The following is an 18897-nucleotide window of genomic DNA, read 5'->3' on the forward strand; positions in this document are numbered from 1 at the left end:
GATGACAGCAGTTGGGGGGCTGAGGGGAGAAGTTGTAAGAATAATAGCTACATGAACATACTACTACTAACAGGGCTTGCTTACTAAGGGCAAGCCATGAGGCACACGCACTAAACACTTGGCACTGACATATTCTTGCCTTAAGTAGGTTCTGTTGTTACTACTTGAGAAACGAGGCAGCTGAATCCCAGAGATGTTAAGAAATCTGCTCAAAGGCTACAGGTTCCAGGTTTGACTCTCCAAATCCCAGACCACATCTACTCAGCTGCATTTGTCCCTTGGGGTGATGCGCCCCCTTCTGAGGATGCTCTTACCCTTTTTGTCCCATTTCAGCTCCATCTCTGGCCCTGCACTGTTTCCCTCAGCCTCACCAGCCTGGATGTGGCCAGGGTTGTCTTCTCGGCAGGACTCAGCAGTATCTAAACCTGTCCCCCTTCCTGTCTCAGGATATCACCCCCGCGGCCCTCTAGAAGCTGACATAGGACACTGGTGTCGAGTCAGAGTCCCCAGTCCTCCTAGTCCACATGGTCAGAAGCCCCCTGGGGGGGTGGTGTGGAGGGTGCAGTGGGAATAATTCTGCTTACAGCAACATGTAACCCAATACTTTCCAATATATGGTTCACATAATCTAACGTTTATCTCACTACTAAAAGAAAATGTAAAAAAAAAGTGCAGTAGAGCACCATCAAATTAACCTAGCCTGTATTATTAATGTTAATAATGGGGCCCCTCCCAAATAATGTCTCCCGTTTAGTGGAGACCTTTGGTTTAATGAGTAAGGCCAAAGGGAAGTTGACTTTGTGAATTTCGGATGCACTGATGAGTCTCATAGGTGTGATATTCAGTGATGGGGCTTTTGAGGGAGTCTGTACATTGTGTTCCCTTGGTGAGACCGGTGAGGTGGCTCTTCCATTTCCATCCTGGATGGGCAGAAGGCACGTGGCAGGTGGATATGGGGTGAACAGCTCTCCTTTTCATGGATCACCTCATATCCTAAGCTGAAGCCTTTATTCCCCTTCCTCATACTTCCTGGGGGCTCTGGGCACAAATCTGTTTATCTCCCTCTCTCCTCTCCCTGGAGCAACTTCCCACAGGCCACCTGAGCTTCGCCTCTCCACCTTGTCAAAGAAGAAAGCTGCAACCAGGTAATTATGACATCCTGGGGGTAATTTTAACTATAAGTCATTATTCTAAAACAACCGATGCAATCCCCGTTTGCCAGCACAAAGAGATGATTCTCACTAGCCTGAACTCACTGTCAAACATGCCAGGAGAAATAAAAAGGTGCTAATGCAATATAGCCCAGAAATAGAAAATAAGATTAGAGGCGACGCTTGAGATTTCAGGCTGCGGGGTGGTGGTGGGGGGGGCAATAGCACAGGGTTTAGTTACCAGCAGAACTGTCAGACAAAAAGCCTCCGAGGTCATTAATACCGGAACCTTCATTAAGCCAAGTGGATAAAATTAAAGGGTGTTTGGTGAGGATTTAATTTTTCCTGGAGGTTTGCTGTCTCTGAAGGGCATTTGGGGTTGGTGATGAGGCCAAGGCAGCAGCAGGCCCTGGAGTGAGGAAATCAAGATATTGGAGTTCTCTTTCTTTATCATCTTCTCGGGAGCCCACTGAGATGGGCTGTGTGAGGAGAGCCTGCTCAGCTCCCAGCTGCTGCAAAATCAGTGAATTGAGTCTCCCTGATCCTGAGCCATGCGCTTTGAAACAGACTGGAGGCTCCATAGTTTGAACCAATCAGAGCTCAGCATGGATGGGGTAAGAAGGACCAGGTCTGGCCAGGGAGCCTTTGGAGACCAGGTGAGTTTTAAGGTCAGCCTGGGCACCCCAAGTGGGCCATAAAGGTATGGATGGAAACTCAGAAACAGGCCTGACTTTCTCCATGCTGGGAAACAGGTGATGGTAGCCCTTGGTGCTCCTTTTTTGGGGTCCTCCCTTACCCTTCCTCTCCCACCCTCACCTCATCCTAGTGGTATATTATCCAATGGTTACCACAAGAAATCTAACATATAAATTCTTTCAATGTTGTCAAATGATTAGAGCTCAAGGTGTTAAATAGGCCTCCTGGGATGTTTATAGTTTTAGAAAAACTATTTTTTTTTAGCTTTTTTTTAATTGTGATAAAATGCAGATGACATAAAATTAACTACATCCACCACCTTTTTTTTTTTTTTTAAGATTTATTTATTTATATAAGCACTGGGTACAGTCAGAAGGCGGGAGGGTGAGAATTCACCAGAGCCAGAGCGGGGAGCAGAACAGGCAGAAGGACCAAAGTACACTGCTGAGGGGAGCAGCGGGCGGCAGGAGAGGTCTGTGCGCCATGTGGGACCCTCGCCCTGCAGCCAGGGATCGAACTGGCGCTGCAGAGGCTGAGGGCAGCTTCGCAACCCTGTGCTCAACTTCTGCGCCACGGGGGAGGCCCCTACATCCACCACTTTTAGGTGTGGAATTCAGTGGATCAAGCCACCACAAACACCACCCGAGGAGTTGCTTGCCCTTACAAAATTGAAACTTTGGGGCCTCCCTGGTGGCCTAGGGGTTAAGTCTCAGCGCTATTACCACTCTGGCCTGATTTTGATCCCTGGCCAGAGTTTGATCCTGGGCCAGAGAGCTGACCCACATGGCACAACAGACCTCTCCTGTCTTGCCCGCTGCTCCCCTCAGCAGTATATTTCAGTAGATCTGCCTGTTCTATTCCCCACTCTGTCTCTGATGAATCCTCTCCCCCCCCCCATTACCTTTAGCCTACACACCAGTTCTAAGCCAAAAAAAAAAAAAAAAAAAAAAAGTGGAAACTCTGGACCTACTAAGTAGGACATTCTCCTTCTTCTTCCTGTCCCCTCACCATGTGCCACCTCCCCATAAATCCTGCGCCCTTGCTGGCATCTGCTATTCTACTTTCTCTGTCTCTGAAACTACCTCTCTGTATCCCAGACTGTGTGGAATCACACAGTGTGTGTCTTTTTGTGTCTGCCTTATTTCATTTAGCACAATGTCCTCTGGGTTCATCAGTGTGGGTTATAATTTCCTTCCTTTTTTTAAATCCAAAATATATTCCCTTGTATGATCACATCTAGGGCCACACCATCCTAAACACACCTGATCTTGTCTGATCTCAGAAGCTAAGCAGGGTCAGGCCTGGTTAATACTCAGATGGGAGGAGTGCCTTTTATTTATTTATTTTAAATATTTTTATTTTATATATTTTTTACATTTTTCGTTTTTTTACAATGTATGCATTTTCATCTTGGCTATAGTCCCCATATAATTCCCACCATCCTTGTTTTGATCCTACTCCCTTCTTCTCCCACTCCATAGTGTGTCTCTGGTTTATAGTTGCTTGTTGATTTTGCCCCAAAATAAATGACTGGATCAAGAAGATGTGGTACAGATACACAATGGAATATTACTCAGCAAACAAAAAAGATAAACTCGTGCAATTTGCAGCAACATGGATAGAGCTGGAAGGGATCATGCTCAGTGAAATAAGCCAGAAAGAAAAAGAAAAATACTGGATGTTCTCACTCAAAGCAGGGATTTAGAAAACCTAAGATACCAGGAAAAAAACTAATTATAATAAAGTAAAAATCAAATCAACAAGGAATGCCTTTTAAAGCAGGCATTGTGCGTGGCTGGCAAGGAAGGACATGGGAGCTGCTCTCTGTGTAAACTCTGACATAATGTGGGGTCAGACTTCAGGAATCAGGGTCCTGTTTCTATCTGGTTCCAGCAGGTTGGTAAAGTGCCTCTTTCCCTCGGAAAGACTGGAGTCTGATACCTATCTACTCACATTTCTGTAATGGCCCAGAATATGGTGATGAAGCTGTTGAGATAAGTGAAGAACAACAGGGGGTCAATTTCCTTGTGTCACTGTGAATGAGCTGCTTTTAGACTCTCAGCTGCTTTTAGACTTCCAGGACCTGTTGGGAACTTTTTAAGAGCCAGATGCATCGAAATCAGGAGTCTTCTCTACATTCCTCCAGCACTCCAGCAGGATAGTGCCTTGCTTGATGGAGACAGATCTATTTATCTATTTATTTATTTAATATATTTTTTACATCATTTTTCATTTTTGCACAATGTATGCATTTTCATCATGGTTATAGACCCCATACAATTCCTACCCCCCTTGTTTTCATGGGTCGTGATGTGTGCCGTCAGTGAGCCAGGCACGGGAGGTGAAGGCATCTGCCACAGCTGATCCTGCTCCCAGAGTTAGGGACCACTCGGTTCTCTCAGACCTACTGGTAGCATCTGTTCTAGAATTTGAATAGTGTAAATTAAACACTCTCCTGGCATGTGTAGAGCCCACAGTCTGACTTTTACTGAGACCAGTCTTTCAAACCTAGCACCATGGAGATGGTCCAAAGTTGCCTACTCAGAGTGTGATCCCTGCTGCAGGAGGCTCCCAGCCTCACCTGGGAGTGTGTTAAAATGCAGAGCATCCGGCTTGCAGAATTAGAATCTGAATTTGAAGTTCCTCCCCAGGTGAAGTCTGCAGAAAGTCTTAGAAGCTCTGGCGTGAAACCTCACAACAGGACTAAAGGAGACAGATGTTGGGGATCTCTTGGACTTTAGTTAACTTCTTCCATGGAGTGGGAATAATAGCATGTTTTCTGCTTTCCACTGTGGTGCTTGGAAGATCAAATGACACAATAAATGGCAAAGCACTTTGAAGAGTGCATGGTGCTTGGGAAATGCAGTGTTTCTGTGCTCACTGGCTGCAGGCCTGTCCTCACCCCCTTTAGCCAAGGAGTCCTCTTCATTTACCCAGCCAAATTAATCTATTTCTTTGCTCTTGCTCCTAAAACCTCTTTGAAACAACATCAATTTTAGTTGCTTTCATCTAAACTGCAGAGTATTTGAATTCACATTATTGCCTTCAGTGACATTCTCTTCTTTGCCTCCATTTTTGTTTTTTTGACACATTTGCTGTGGTGCCTGGGCCCAGTGCACAGGAGATTAGCGTGGTGCTCAGCCACTGGCCATGCCTCTGAGGAGCAAAGCTTTCTGTTTATCTCTTAGAAGCAGATGGTTGGATTTTATCCCAGGGGGAATTTATCAGGGTGCCCTGAATTCATTCATTCATTCATTCCCACCTTCCTCCCATCCCCTTTACACACACACACACACACACACACACACACACACAAACACACACACAACCACCTGTCAGCCATGTCACTGCTGTTGGCTATATATTTGGGAGGCTATTTTGCTACAGAGTCATTTTGGGATTGTCTGTAGTTTGGTTTTCTTCCCTCTAAGCCCATTCTTGGGCTGGGTTTCTTTACCCATCAGTGACAGCTTGGATTGGCCCCTGTCCTTGCTCTCATATCTATCCAATGCATATGGATTTCTTCCAGCCCCCACAGTCCTTTCATCTGGTTTGGCATTTTCAGAGCAATGCCAGTGTTTTCATTTCCTTTCATATAGGTACCCATGCTAAGATGACTTGCAGGACTCAGAGAAAGTCACTACCTATTTGTTCCAAGAGCAAGCCTTTCTGTCTTTTTAAGCAGGAGTGGATGTGAGCGTGCAATTACATACACACAGGTTGCACCATGCCAATACTATGAATGTGTGTTTAAGTGATTGATTAACGTAGTGATTGATTCATATTTCTGTTGCCATGAATGGCTGCATGTTTAATGAGCAGGTATGAACTTTCATTCACCTGTATTTTTTCCTATGTGTTTTCATTAATTCAGTGCATCTTAAGCACTGACTGTGTAGAATACTGTAGCCTAAATGTTGTTGACAAACAGCTGTGCATGTGTGTAAAGATACTGTCTAGGTTTTCAAGGACTTTCTGATTTCTAACAGAGATGAGATATTATCATGCAACTTTAATACAAAGGTGAAAGTGATAAGGATCGGGCCTCCCCGGTGGCGCAGTGGTTGAGCGCTGGGTTGCGAAGCTGCCTGCGGCCCCTGCGGCGCCGGTTCGATCCCCTGCTGCTCCCCGGCCACTGGAGGAGGGTCCCACATGGCGCGCAGACCTCTCCTGCTGCCCGCTGCTCCCCTCAGCAGTGTCCTTCGGTCCTTCTGCCTGCTCTGCTCCCCGCTCTGGTGAATTCTCTCACCCTCCTGTGCTTTGGACTGTACCCAGTGCATGTATAAACAAAACAAACAAACAAATAAATAAATAAAACATGCCTCTATAAAAAAAAAATTAAAAAAAAAAGAAAGTGATAAGGATCATGGGAAAAAAAACAGATAGATGAGGTCAGATGAATATAACCTCACTGGAGAGCAGGGATGACTCTAGGGAGATGGCATTTATGTGAGGTGTCTGCATGGGTTGAAGTGGGCACTGCGGCTCAGACTAGTGAGCCTCAGGAACAAGACATGGGGACGGAAATGTGGGTATGAGTTTAAAGTTGAAGCAAGCTGAAATGCCCAGGGCAGGCAGCAGAGCTGTGGCCAATTGTGTTAGGCTGTGGGGGCCTCGGGGTGCAGATTAAGTAGTTTATTATTAGACTGAGGGAATCAGGAGACATGGAATTTTTGTAGACAGGTAAGTGAGATGATCAGCTCAGTGCTTTGGGAAGAGCAAGCTGGCAGGGATTTATAAAATGAATTAGAGACGTCAAAGACTAGAGGCAGCAAAAGCAGTTAAGAGGCTATTACAGTCACCCTGGAGGTAGATGATGAGTGACTGAGTAGGGTGGGGCCAGAGAGAGATAAAGGAAATTCATGGAGCCAACACTGACAAGGCTGCAGAGGAAAGGGAAGGAGGCTGAGGACTTGGGACTTCAACTGATAGAGGTATCCTAACAGGCACAGGGAATCTTTCAGTGAGTGCACTTTAATTTCTACTGGGGTATAGGAGTGGTGAGATGTATTGAGTCTAAGTACTGATGGGACCATTGAGATGGAGAAGTAGGACATTTGGAAGTGGTTCTTGGAACTAATTTCAGAGCAGAAGTCAATTTGATAAACATATTTATATATGTGAGACTTGAAACCTTATGCACCAATGCAGTTGTTATGAACGAACATACATGGAAAGGATTAAAGGGTTGATGGTGGTAGAGGGAAGAGATAAATGAGAACAAGGAAGCAGACATATATCTGTGTATCCAGAACTGGCATGACCATGCACGCACCTACTTTAAATGAAATTGCACACACATCCAGATGATGGGAACATTCAATTCCCCGTAGTTGGAAAAGCAGAGTTAAGTTTTAGTAACCCAGGGAAGAGGGGTGATCAATAATGAAAGAGCAAAAGTACAAAGCACAAGTCTGGATAAACAGCTGGTTATGCAGGTGAAGGTGGTGTGCTCACGTGAGTCTGAGTGCCTGTGTGCATGTGACTATACATCCCAGAGGCGGCTGATTCTATAAGCAAGGAATACAGAAGAAGTGGGTGAAATTGCTAACGGGGAGGTAGCAGGAAGTGGAATCATTGCGTATCAGAACAGATGTATATCCAACTGAAAATTTTCTTGATTGTTATGTTGATTCCTCAAACCCTTAGTTTGGGTTCTGAACCTTGATTAGATTCTGTCTGGTGTACTCAGCTAATTTTGTTTCATTTTAAGCTCCTAGTTTTTTATTAGGTACGGAATTGTCAGGTCACATGCTTTGTCCCAGTTCTCATCTTATGTCAATGAGAACCTTTCAGTAATTAGGCTCTTGATTATAAAATTCACTCTGAATAGAAAACTGGTCAGAATACTTAGCTTGTTCCAGCCTATAACCTGAATGGTGGGGATGGTGTTCTATTGCCAGTTTGAATTATTCCCTTTACGGAGGGGTGGCTGTGTTCCACTTAGTTTTGTGGGTTAGAAATCTCCTTACCTAAATTTAGTCAAATACACACCACATTGAATGTGGAGAGGATCTATTTTGGGACAAGAAACCAAGACAAAGGATCATTATGAGCAACAAATAGGATAATGGACTTAAATCTCAATAATCTCTCATCATTCTTCTTCTATTATATTCCATCTGATTTCATTTCTCTCATATTCTCATTTTCTTAAAGTTTAGTTAACATTACACTCTCAGAGCCAAATCCCAGGGCTGGCTGGCTCAGGGGATGAAACTCCAGTCACTGCTTAAATGCCATGACTACAAAAATGATGAGAGAAGGAAAGCAGGTGAGACAATTTGGCCCATATACTGGTCACCATGCACTTTATCTCCCTAATTACTCTTTTCATTGAACAGCATTTGACTGAGCTCATATTCCTCTGTGTCTGTGAGTCTTCCTCCTCTCCTCTTCCTGCCACATTCCCTTCTTTTTTCCCCTCCCTCTTTAATTATAAAACAGTAGGTAAAAGATTCTGATCCTGAAATCTCATTCCAGTTCATAGAAAAACGAAATTCAAAGAATCTTGCATTTTTTCCTCCTTTCATGGACTTTTTCATGAATTCTTAACTGATTTCCCTTGTGGCATGCCAGAGTCACATGGTAAGCTTGAGTGTGTGTGTGTGTGAGTGTGTGTGTGTGTGTGAAGGAGATGAACACAGGCTTTCTTTATAAGGTATGGAGCAGGTACAGTATTTCACAGCTGGCTGAATTCGAAAGCTACTTTTCTGGATCTTTCAGATTATGAGACTGAAATGATGCCCAATGCACAAAGAAGGCATCCTGGATCCTGAGCTGATGAGCAAATGCAAATCTTATGCTGTGTGTTGCGGAAACTCAGCCACACACGTCTGTGTAGCTCTAATGGCACATGTATGCCTGTGCACACACACACTATTCCTACACACATCCATGTGATTGATACATTCATTTGACATAGCTGGAAGTCCTTCCCCTTGCAGGTTCAAAAACTAGTTAGACAGAAGTTATTTAAAAGGATGAAAGGAGTATCTAAGGGACCAATAAGGATGGGGGTATTGGATGTCTAGGTTCTCTTCACAGGGGAGAAGGGGTTCTACCAACCATGAATGGATTGCATTCCTGCCATCCTCTTTGTCTCCCCAGGGGCGCATGTGTTATCAAAGGCCAGTGCATGTTTTTCTCTGGGCCAGGAATGGGCTCTCTTCCATGACTATAGCCTGACCCCTTCTCCAACATCATCCTTTTAACAATTAAACTCCAACAGTGACTCTGTAATAATTTGGTTGTACAGTTATTTGCATCACCTCCTGCTCTCCTTGAAAAGGTGAATTGCTAGAAGTCAGGCCCTGGCAGCAACGTGACAGACCCTGTGTGCTCAGAGGTGAGGGCTGATGTGGCACTTTTCTTTTCCAGACAGCACAGGGCTGAAGCTTCTGACCCAACCTTTTCCTGGCCTGCCACTCCCCTCCTCTGGTCGGGTCCAACCTGCCTGCAGGGGCCCCAGTGTCTACACAGGCCAGTGAATGAGCAATGAGCCAATGCTCATTTCTTGACCACAGCTTCTCATTCTGTCTTCATCCAGACTGATCAGTGAAAAAAATGGCACATCCAATCTTGGTCTCATGGGGAGGCCCCTGCATGTAGAAATTAAGAATATGTGGGATTTCATCTTGTATCAGGATCAGGGTCACATCCTTCTCACAGACATTCAGCTCAGGGCTTTCCAGAAGACAGATCTACCTGCAACTCCCCTGTCCTTTTCTCCTATCACTTTCCCCTATCTCACCCTCCTTCCCTTCCCAGGATGGAAGGGGTTGGGGTCTGGAAGGGAGGGGAATTGAAGAAAAACTTTGTTGACAAAATAATTCATCATGAGTATAGACTTGCTTCCATCCTGCCTGGTCAGTGGAGGTAAAATGTGGTTTGGCACAACAAACCAAACTTCTATTTAGCTGATGCCAGGCTGGAATCCCAAAACTTTTCCATAATCAAGAGTCTTTTTTTTATACTTTTACCTAGCAGTTTTCCTTCCTAGACCTCAGTGCAGTACCTGTTGCTCCCAATGATGCCAGAATCAAATGAGTCACTATTGTTATGTGGCCAATTTGGGCAAATGCACTCATTAGTATAAGGACAGAATCTTGATGTGAGATGTCACTTCCATTTTTCACTGTGATCGTCACATTTTGCCTTTCACATATTTTATGTGAAATGAAAATAGACTCAATGAACGTGGCAGCGCCAAACTATAATTCATATGGCCATTCCCATGGTGACACGTTTCAAACATTGCACACGAGAGTGGCTTCATGAACATTGTTTGGTGCTGGCAGGTTAATTGTTAAGCATCACAGGGACTGACTTGTGAAAGAGACTGGATTTACCCTCTGGCCCCAGGAGTAGAGCAGGGGGCATGGGGACAGCCAGGGAGGAGGACACTTTCAACACAACAGATTTACCTTCAGTATGAGGAAGCATTTATAAGTTAGAAGGGATGTTGGGGAGAGTGGCCCTATAGGGGAAGTATTTGGGCAGGCTACATGGCTGGTTATGGGCATTAGTGGAGGGCTGGGCAGAGGCTACTTACACTTTGTTTCAGGGCTGGGAGTCTAAGTAAAATGGCTAACAAGCATTCGCTCTGGAGGCCATGCCTGCCGTGGCCCTCTGCGGTCATTAATCTTAAGCTAAAATGAGGCCCAAAACTGGGATTTTTATTCCCTGACAGGATATCTTCATGAGGATCTTGTTCCTGGAGCCAGGATTCTGATCTAGTCTGAGAACTCATGGAAGAAGTTAGCCAAACATCTGGACCAAAAATTAGGGAAGCAGAGGTAAGGCCTGATCCAGTAGGGAGCAAAGTCTCACCTTCCATTAGCTCCACATTCCAAAGTGAGAGATCAATGTGCTCAGCTGCAATTTAAAGCAATTAGTCTTTGTTCCTTCACATTCTCAAAGAATGACTTAAAGAAGCTCAAATAAACATTTTCAGAAAAGAGAGCAAATTTGTATTACTTAACCCAAGGAATGCAAACAAGTGTAATTAAAGTGAATACCCATAAATAAAGTAAATACATTAGTTAGGAAATGAATTAATTAGTTGCTTAATTACTATCAATTACTAAAATCACTACAGAATTACTTGTAGAATGGATTGAATCTCTTGCTCCTATTAATAATTTCCATTGCTAATTGTATGCAATTGTATTTTCTTTTCTTTGGGTGCATCTTAGCAGAGCTAATAGGAGGAGGAACAGCACAGTGAACAATGACAGCAACATTTTTTTTCTTTGTTCAGTGAAAAACAAAGGGGTTTGAGAAACATCTGCCTGGGTGTCAAAAGCCAAATTTGGGGTGGAAGGTGCAGAGATCAGAAGCTGTCCTGTGGCCAAGGGTGAGTTTGCCATCTCAGTGAGGGGAGCCACTGATCCCTCAGGGAGGGCCTAGGGGTGTGTGTGTGTGTGTGTGTGTGTACGTGCGCATGCACCAATGTGCACACACACATATGTAGAGGGGAGAAAGGTAGGTGTTGGGGGATTCAATGTCTCAATAGAGCTCAACAGAACTCACTTCTAATTTGCTTTGAAACACCCAAACATGGGCAACATATATGGTTTGTCAGGTGACAGAACAGTTTTGACCTTCACCCATGGTGGACAGAGAACCCTATCCACTGCCTTCCAGATAGGGAGAATATGTCTGATGCCATGCTCCCTAATAAGCCCTGTATTAGGTTGAGTGGGAGAAACATGCCTGTAAACGAGAGGAGAAGGGTAAAGAGAGCGCCTTTCAATGGGATCCTTACAGCCCACCATAGACATTCCCAATTTCTTATCTTCACAGCATCCTCAGCCCCCTTACCTGCCCTCTCCTTCCCTGTCTTCACAGAGCACAAAGTGTGGGCAAGAGCATCAATTCTCAAGTCAGACTGCCTGGGTTTGATTCTGTGTGACCTTGGACAAACTACATAACTGCCATGTCACTCAGTTTCCTCATCTGTAAGAGGGGAAGAATAACAGAACAGACCTCTGAAGATTATGGGAGCTCAGGTCTGGACCTGACACACAGTGCTCTCTATCTAGATTAGCTTTTATTATGACTGCTGCCACCTGCTTCTTTGCAGAGTCAAGAGCCCAATGGGAAACATATGATATAGAGGTGAAGGTGACTTGGGAGATGGAGGAGTGACTTGGGAGGGAAAAGAAGGTGCAAAGAGGGGTTGGTCCTCAGGGTGCTGACCTGCTTGCATAGAGGCAGCATGGATTGTTGCAAGAAGGACTGTGTAACAAAGTCTGTTCTACCCTGACTCTCTGTGCCACCCACCTTCCCCACACCCTCCTGGGATGGTAAATGCAGGTTTTTCCTTTTCAGAAAGTGTCAAACTAGACTTGAATCCTTGGCAGGGCTGTGGCTTTTCCCCCTCAGAAGAGTTATGGTCTTCAGAGACACTTGGTGCCATAGTCTCCAAGAACTAGAATGAGGTTAGCATCCTGATGGTGCACCCAGGGAGAAATGCCACCTCCTCTAGTCCATGCAACATTCTCTAAATGACTGGTAAATGCAATGCTGAAGAAGACGCTGGCTGCCTAGAGAAGCTCAACCTTTTGAGCACTGTATTGCCACCAGACACTCCTGCCCGAGACCAAAAGACAGAGTGACCCCAGACATGAGGAAGTATTAACATACAAGTAAGTCTCTTTGTCCTGGATGACTGTGATCTTGGCTTACAGAAGGGTACAACTGTGAGCCTGAACATCAACTTCGAAGCTGACCCGGGCAAAATTGCCAAGGGGGCGAGTGGACCTAATCTCTGGAATGTCTTTTGTGTTTCATATTTTAGTCCTTATTATTTGCTTGTTCGCCCATCTATCCATTCACTCCCAAACCCACCAACCACCCATCTATCCATCCATCTACCCACACACCCAGGCATCCATCCAACTAGCCCCATCTATTTATCTATCCAACTAGTCACCAACCATCCATCCATCCATCCAGCCATCCATCCAACCAGCCACCACCACCATCCATCCATACATCCCATCAGCCACCATCCATCCATCCAACCAGTCAACATCCACCCACCCACCTATCCACCCAATGTTTATGAGGTATCGAGGTTTCAGCAGTAAATAAGATCCATATCCTGCCTTTAGTGTGCTAAGACAGGGTGACAAGTACACTGCATATATCATCTATTCAGAAGAGGGTAAAATAGTTGTGAGGTGAAAGGTCAGGAAGGTTTCCAAGAGGAATATATCCCTAACCAGAGACCTGGGTGAAAGGGGGTCTTGTTAATCTAGTCACCAGTAAAGGGAAACAACAGACAAGTGAGTTGCCTAAGGACACATGAAGCAGAGATGATTAATGTCAGAATTGAGATTCGAATCAGGGTTGGTGTTAGACTACGGACATTAATGGTTCAATCACATCCTATTCTCTTTCCACCACTGCTTGAAGCAAAATTTCCCCACCCTTTTTTTTCCCTTTCCGCAAACTTTTGCTCCAACCTGTAGCAAAGGGAGAGATGGGCAGACTCCCAGGGTTTGGCTCCTGACTCCAATATATGCCATGTGTAACCCTGGTCATTGTGAGCCTTTCTCGATGTAAAATGTAACACCTGCCTCAGAGCTGAGGTGAAAAATTTAAAAAAAAAGTAGGATGGAAGAAAGATAGTGTTTGTAGAGAGTGTAGCATAGTGCCTGGCACATAGTAATTATTCAGTAGATGATAGATAATATCATTATTGTGGATGCTAAGCCTCATTTTTAGTCTTGGCTGATTGTTATTGAGCCAAGTTAATGTGTTGCCTGATGAGGCATTGGCCTAAGTTGCATTTGCATTTCAGATGGAAATGCTTGAAAAAAAGTGTACCCTGCTTGGAAATGAGACCAGTCATCTTCCTCCCTACTCTGGGCTGGAATAAACAAAGACTGGACACACCTTTGCAGTGATGGCAATGCACAGGGCCAAAGTCAATTGATTTGTTATTGTGTAAAAGCTGGTGAGATACACTTAGGGTAATAGTAGAGGAACCTGGACTCATACCTTCACCCCTTCTGTGCTGACTCAGAAAAAACATAAACCCGCAGCAAGAAACTTATCCTTTGAAATATCAGAGTCAAAGGGATAAGCCTGAGTTGCCCTAAAGCATGGTCACTCCCAGATGCTCATCCAAACCCTCATCTTGTTCAATTCCTCCTCACAGGGGAGGCTAAATTACCTTGGCAGGCACCCCCTGCAAAAGGAACATCAGCAGTGGTCTCCAGTTTTCATTTGCTGAAAGCAGCAATTTTATGCTAACTTAACAGAGCAGGAATCTCCCCCTTACTGGGCAAAAGCTCTCCCTAAGAATGATTGAATTTCACTGGGTGCAATGAAACAAAGGACTTCTGCTGATTCAGGCATTAGGCTCACAGACCTGTAAATCACTTCCCTTGCTCTTCAGGTGGGAGATACTATCTCCATCCAGCCATCCCTTTCCAGTCCCCTTTATTTCCACAACCTCCCCTCCTAAGGAGATGACCCTATGTAATACATCCCATCCAAACTCAAAATGCAGTGTGACCCTGGGTCCTCATTCATAAAACTTGTGGCAGAAGTTTACACACACACACACACACACACACACACGTGTCCTGGATTCCAGACTTTGTTAGTGTCAAAATATCCCCAAGCTGCTCATTGCTGCACAAATTGATTGATGGGACTGAAAAGAGGGACGATGGAAAGCAGACCGTGGAGAGAAATTCCAGTCCAGGTGTTCCCAAAGACACAGCCTTTGGAACCAGAGAGTAAAGCCATACAATCAATTCCCCAGAGACCTTTAGCTTAGCAGGGTGTGTTCAAAAAAGGCTGTTGGTTAGGATAAAGCAGAGAGCTAATCAGCCAAGAGATTTCCTTTAAATGGGAGTTTTCAGGATCTGGTGTTCAGCAAACGTCAGGCATGGGAAAGAAATGAGATTGACAGAAGCTAAGACCCCCAAATCAGTGCTTCTCTGTTCATCCCCAGTTTGACCTAATAGATAGTACACGCTAAAGCCGGTTACTCTCCTTAAGAAGTAACACTTCGTGTTTCTCTGGGAAACTCCAGTTGGGGAAATAGGAGAGTCAGAGGATAGGGGATAAGGACTGTAGTTCCTGCTTTGTCCTTACTGTGACCCCTGAGAAGTTGGGTCACAGTTTCCTTCTCAGTGAACTGGAAGAGGAGATAGACTAGTTGACTAGATTGTCTCTGAAGCCTTCCCACTTTATATGTTATCTCAGCTCTGGGAGGCAGAGTACCTTCAGGCTCTGGGAAGCTAAAGGAGCAGTATTTCCTATTCTAGGACACAGAGGGCAACCAGAAAGATCACCTTTTACCTGCTCCCCCCAACCCCCAATTCTGTAAAGCTTGTCTAGGAAAGCTGCCAGGGAGATTGGTGGAACATCTAGAAGGTACTCTCCAAAGCTACGTGGCAGAGACTATGGTGGGGAAAGAGGTGGCTCCTTCCCATGAACCCTGCAGCACCCTCTGCACACCTCCATCCTACTTCACTCTCTGTCACCTATGTTCAGCGTGGGGTGAAGAGTAAGAGTGTTCTGGGTCTGGAGTCACTGCTTGAGTGAACCCTGTGACCTTGGGTCACTTAGCTCTGACCTCACAGGCTTACTCTGAGTTAGGATGTGACATCTGTGAAGAGAAAAGGGCAGGGACTGGAGCTGGCTGCATAAGATTAACTCTGGGAGAGAGGGGGGGTGCTGTTGCCTCTGTCGGGTATAAACTGCTGGTGGGCAGGGCCTGGTCCTATTAAGCTCTGTGTCCTCCGCTGGGCTACAGTCAGCTCAACTGTGCTGAGCCCCAGGGAGGAGCAAACTTGTAGGTGAATGTATAGATGAAGTCAGACATAGCTGATTTGGTGGCCATGAGTTCCTGGCCCCTGTCTTGGGTTGAGATCACTGGCAGGAGGTCAACCAACTATGAAAATTGTCTTTTTCTGGTCTTCAAGAAAAGTTGCTGCAGATACCCTTTCCTTGATGCTAAATGTCACCCCACTTTCCAGTACTGATGCCCTGGACCCTTGACTAGCTACAGCCCAATCAGGATGAACAGGACCTGAGAGCCTCAGAGCGCAGGACCCAGTGTGTTAGAGGGGGTCTCCATGAACAGGGAGGTTCCATGTTCCCTGCCCCACCTAATGAAGGACGGGACTGAGCAGCAAAGGGAGGCCAAAAAAGACTCAGAGGAGGCACATGGAACAGAGAGACACATGAAGAAAAAGCCTCACTTGCTTCTCTGTTTTAGACTTATACCAAGGACTCGTGGAACGTGGAAGAAATACATGAGTGAGAGCCACATGGGGAGGCTGACAATGGTAAGCTTTAAGTTGATTTGCCATTTGATTTTGCTTCTTTCATTCCAGACTTGCCTGACCTCCTTCTGCCCATTTCCTATGGTCCCCACCAGAAGGTGCCTTAGGCTTGTGGCAGGCTTTTGGGCTTCAGTGGCCCTGCTTTGGGTCAACCCTGTTTGGCTGGGCATTTACACACAAGGGGGTGGTAACTTTGGGTGTTTTATTGTGAAACTATTACCTTTTCTTCTCTTCTCTCTCTATGCACACCAATCCTGTGAAAGTTCTTTCACACTAAGAATACATTTTGTCTTTATGCAGTGGATGGGTAGAACCCAGGTAGAACATGCAGGTTCAGGGGTCCTGGGGTGTCCTTCAGGCTCCACACTAACAAACGGGTTTCTTTTTTCCCTAAAAATGAGTCATAGTGTCGCTCTCCTATACCCTCTTAGTCACCTAAGTCCTAAATAGGGGGCCCATGGCTTAGAAGAAACCATGCCTATTTTACTCCTAGGGATCTACCCAAAGGACACAAAAACATTGATTCAAATGACCACCTGTACCCCTATGTTTATTGCAGCACTATTTACAATAGGTAAAACCTGGAAACAACCCAAATGCCCAAAAATAGATGACTGGATCGAAAAGATGTGGTATATATATACACAGTGGAATATTATTCAGCGATCAAAAAAGATAAACTCATGCCATTTGCAGCATCGTGGATGGAGCTAGAAGGAATTATGCTCAGTGAAATAAGCCAGAAGGAAAAAGAAAACTATTGGATGGTTTCACTTATAGCAGGAATATTGGGGAACCAAATAAGACATCAGTGTGAAAAAAACAATTATTACAGTACAAACCACAACAAAGCAAAAACAGACAATTGTAAACCAGAGACCTACTGATGGGGAGAAGGAGGGAGAGGGATGAGAGGGAGGAAGGGAGGAGCAGAGGGGACTGAGGTGATGGTGCACGGGTGCCTTGGGGAAGGAAATTCTATGGGGACTCAATCTGAGGGATGGGGGGAAGCAAATATTGTCTAAAAAATTAAAAAATGATAAATGTTAAAATAAAAAAATACTCCCCCCCCCAAAAAATAAACTATATTCTTACCAAAAAAAAAAGGAAGAACCCATGCCTCAGGGACTGGAGCCAGGGTTCTAGCATGCTCTTCTGTCTCTGAGGATCCTCAGGAAAATCATGTGCTTGCTTGGATCTTAGTTACCTCAGCTGTAAAAGAAAAATAATCCTAATGCAACTCCCCCCTGTGGGCCTACGGGTCCAATAAGTGTTATCTGGTTATGAAAAGTGCTTTTACATGTGTCTGTAACCCAGGAAGTTTGCCTGATCTGTCTGGCAAATCCTGAATTCTTGCAGTGCCCCACCACTGTGAAGGGCAAGGACAGCAAGCTACCTGGGACATCCCAAGGGGCCTCTGCTCTCTGACAAGGAGCTTCTTCTTCTGAGACCCCGCATATTCCTGAAGTGTCTTAGTCCTCTGTGGCAAATCCAGAACTCATGTCTCAGAAAAAAAGTGGAATCTTTTTTTGAATGGAATGGAATGTGGAACAAATGCAGGGATGTGAGAAACCTGTCCCTTTAAGAGGTAGTTTTGGGGGTGAATTTTCCAGACTGTTAGAGATGTGCCACTATCTCCCTCCACCCCCACCCCTCCAGGGAGCCCTGATTCACCTCTCTGGAAGCCAAGGATGGGATGCTTACCTGGCTTTTATCACACAAACCCACCCTCACTGGGATCCTCAAAGTCTATACCTGTCCCCACACCACTTACCTGTCCCTCGCTCCCTCCTGCCACCACTGACCTACAAGTCTCCCTGTCTCCAGCAGTCGTTTGGAGGGGTTTATGGGACCTCCCCAGCCCTCAGGCAATACTGGTATGTGAAATGCCAGCCCCCAAAGTAATTACCGGGATGGACGATGGCAGGAGGACATCAGTCAGCTCTGGACTGAGGCGTCCATCCCTTGTGACCCACCTCGGGGCCTGTCAGAAATAGAAATAATCTTAATGAAAAGGCACATTCCTTGGTCCTTCACGTGCTGACCAAGCAAACTGGAGGGGAGATTTTAATAATAGGATGGACTCTCATTTGGGCCAGAAAGCAGCCCTGAGGGTAGGGTGGATGAGGCCCAGAACCTTCAATCCCGGATGTGCATGCCTGTGTGTATGCATGTGTGTGTGTGTGTGTGTGTGTGCGCGCATGCGTGTGCAGTTCCTCCTCTTCCTTCCCTGATCTCCTTTCAGTGGCAGTAGGATAAGAGCAGGCATCTGTGTCCCCAGAAGTTAAACATGGAACTATTTATCAGAGACAGGGCTAACCCGTGACAAAAATGGAAAATCATAAAAATGTCTGTCTTCAGTGCTCCCCGGCTTCCTTTTATTTATGCTCGGCCCACCCTCCCACGGAGTCCAAATTCTCTTTCTCCATGGTGTACCTCTACCTTACACTAAGCTGCACGGCCCACTGTGGATTCTTTGGGCCCAAACCTGCCTTGTTCACTGTGGTATTCCCACAAACTAGCACCAGGCCTGCCTGGGCGAAGCTGCTTTTCAAATATTTGTTAAAGGAATGCAAACCTCTTCTCAGAGCGCCAATCAAGCTAGGTAGGAATGACCCATCACAGGCTAGAGTGGTACCTCTTAGGGACATCTGTATTTTAAAAACAGATCAAAGCAGCATGGGAAGAAGTCCAATTAAATTGACTGTGGAATTCCAGACAGCCTTCGATCCTTC

Source organism: Talpa europaea (genome assembly GCF_964194135.1).
Source record: "Talpa europaea genome assembly, chromosome: 12".
NCBI classification, from domain to species: Eukaryota; Metazoa; Chordata; class Mammalia; order Eulipotyphla; family Talpidae; genus Talpa; species Talpa europaea.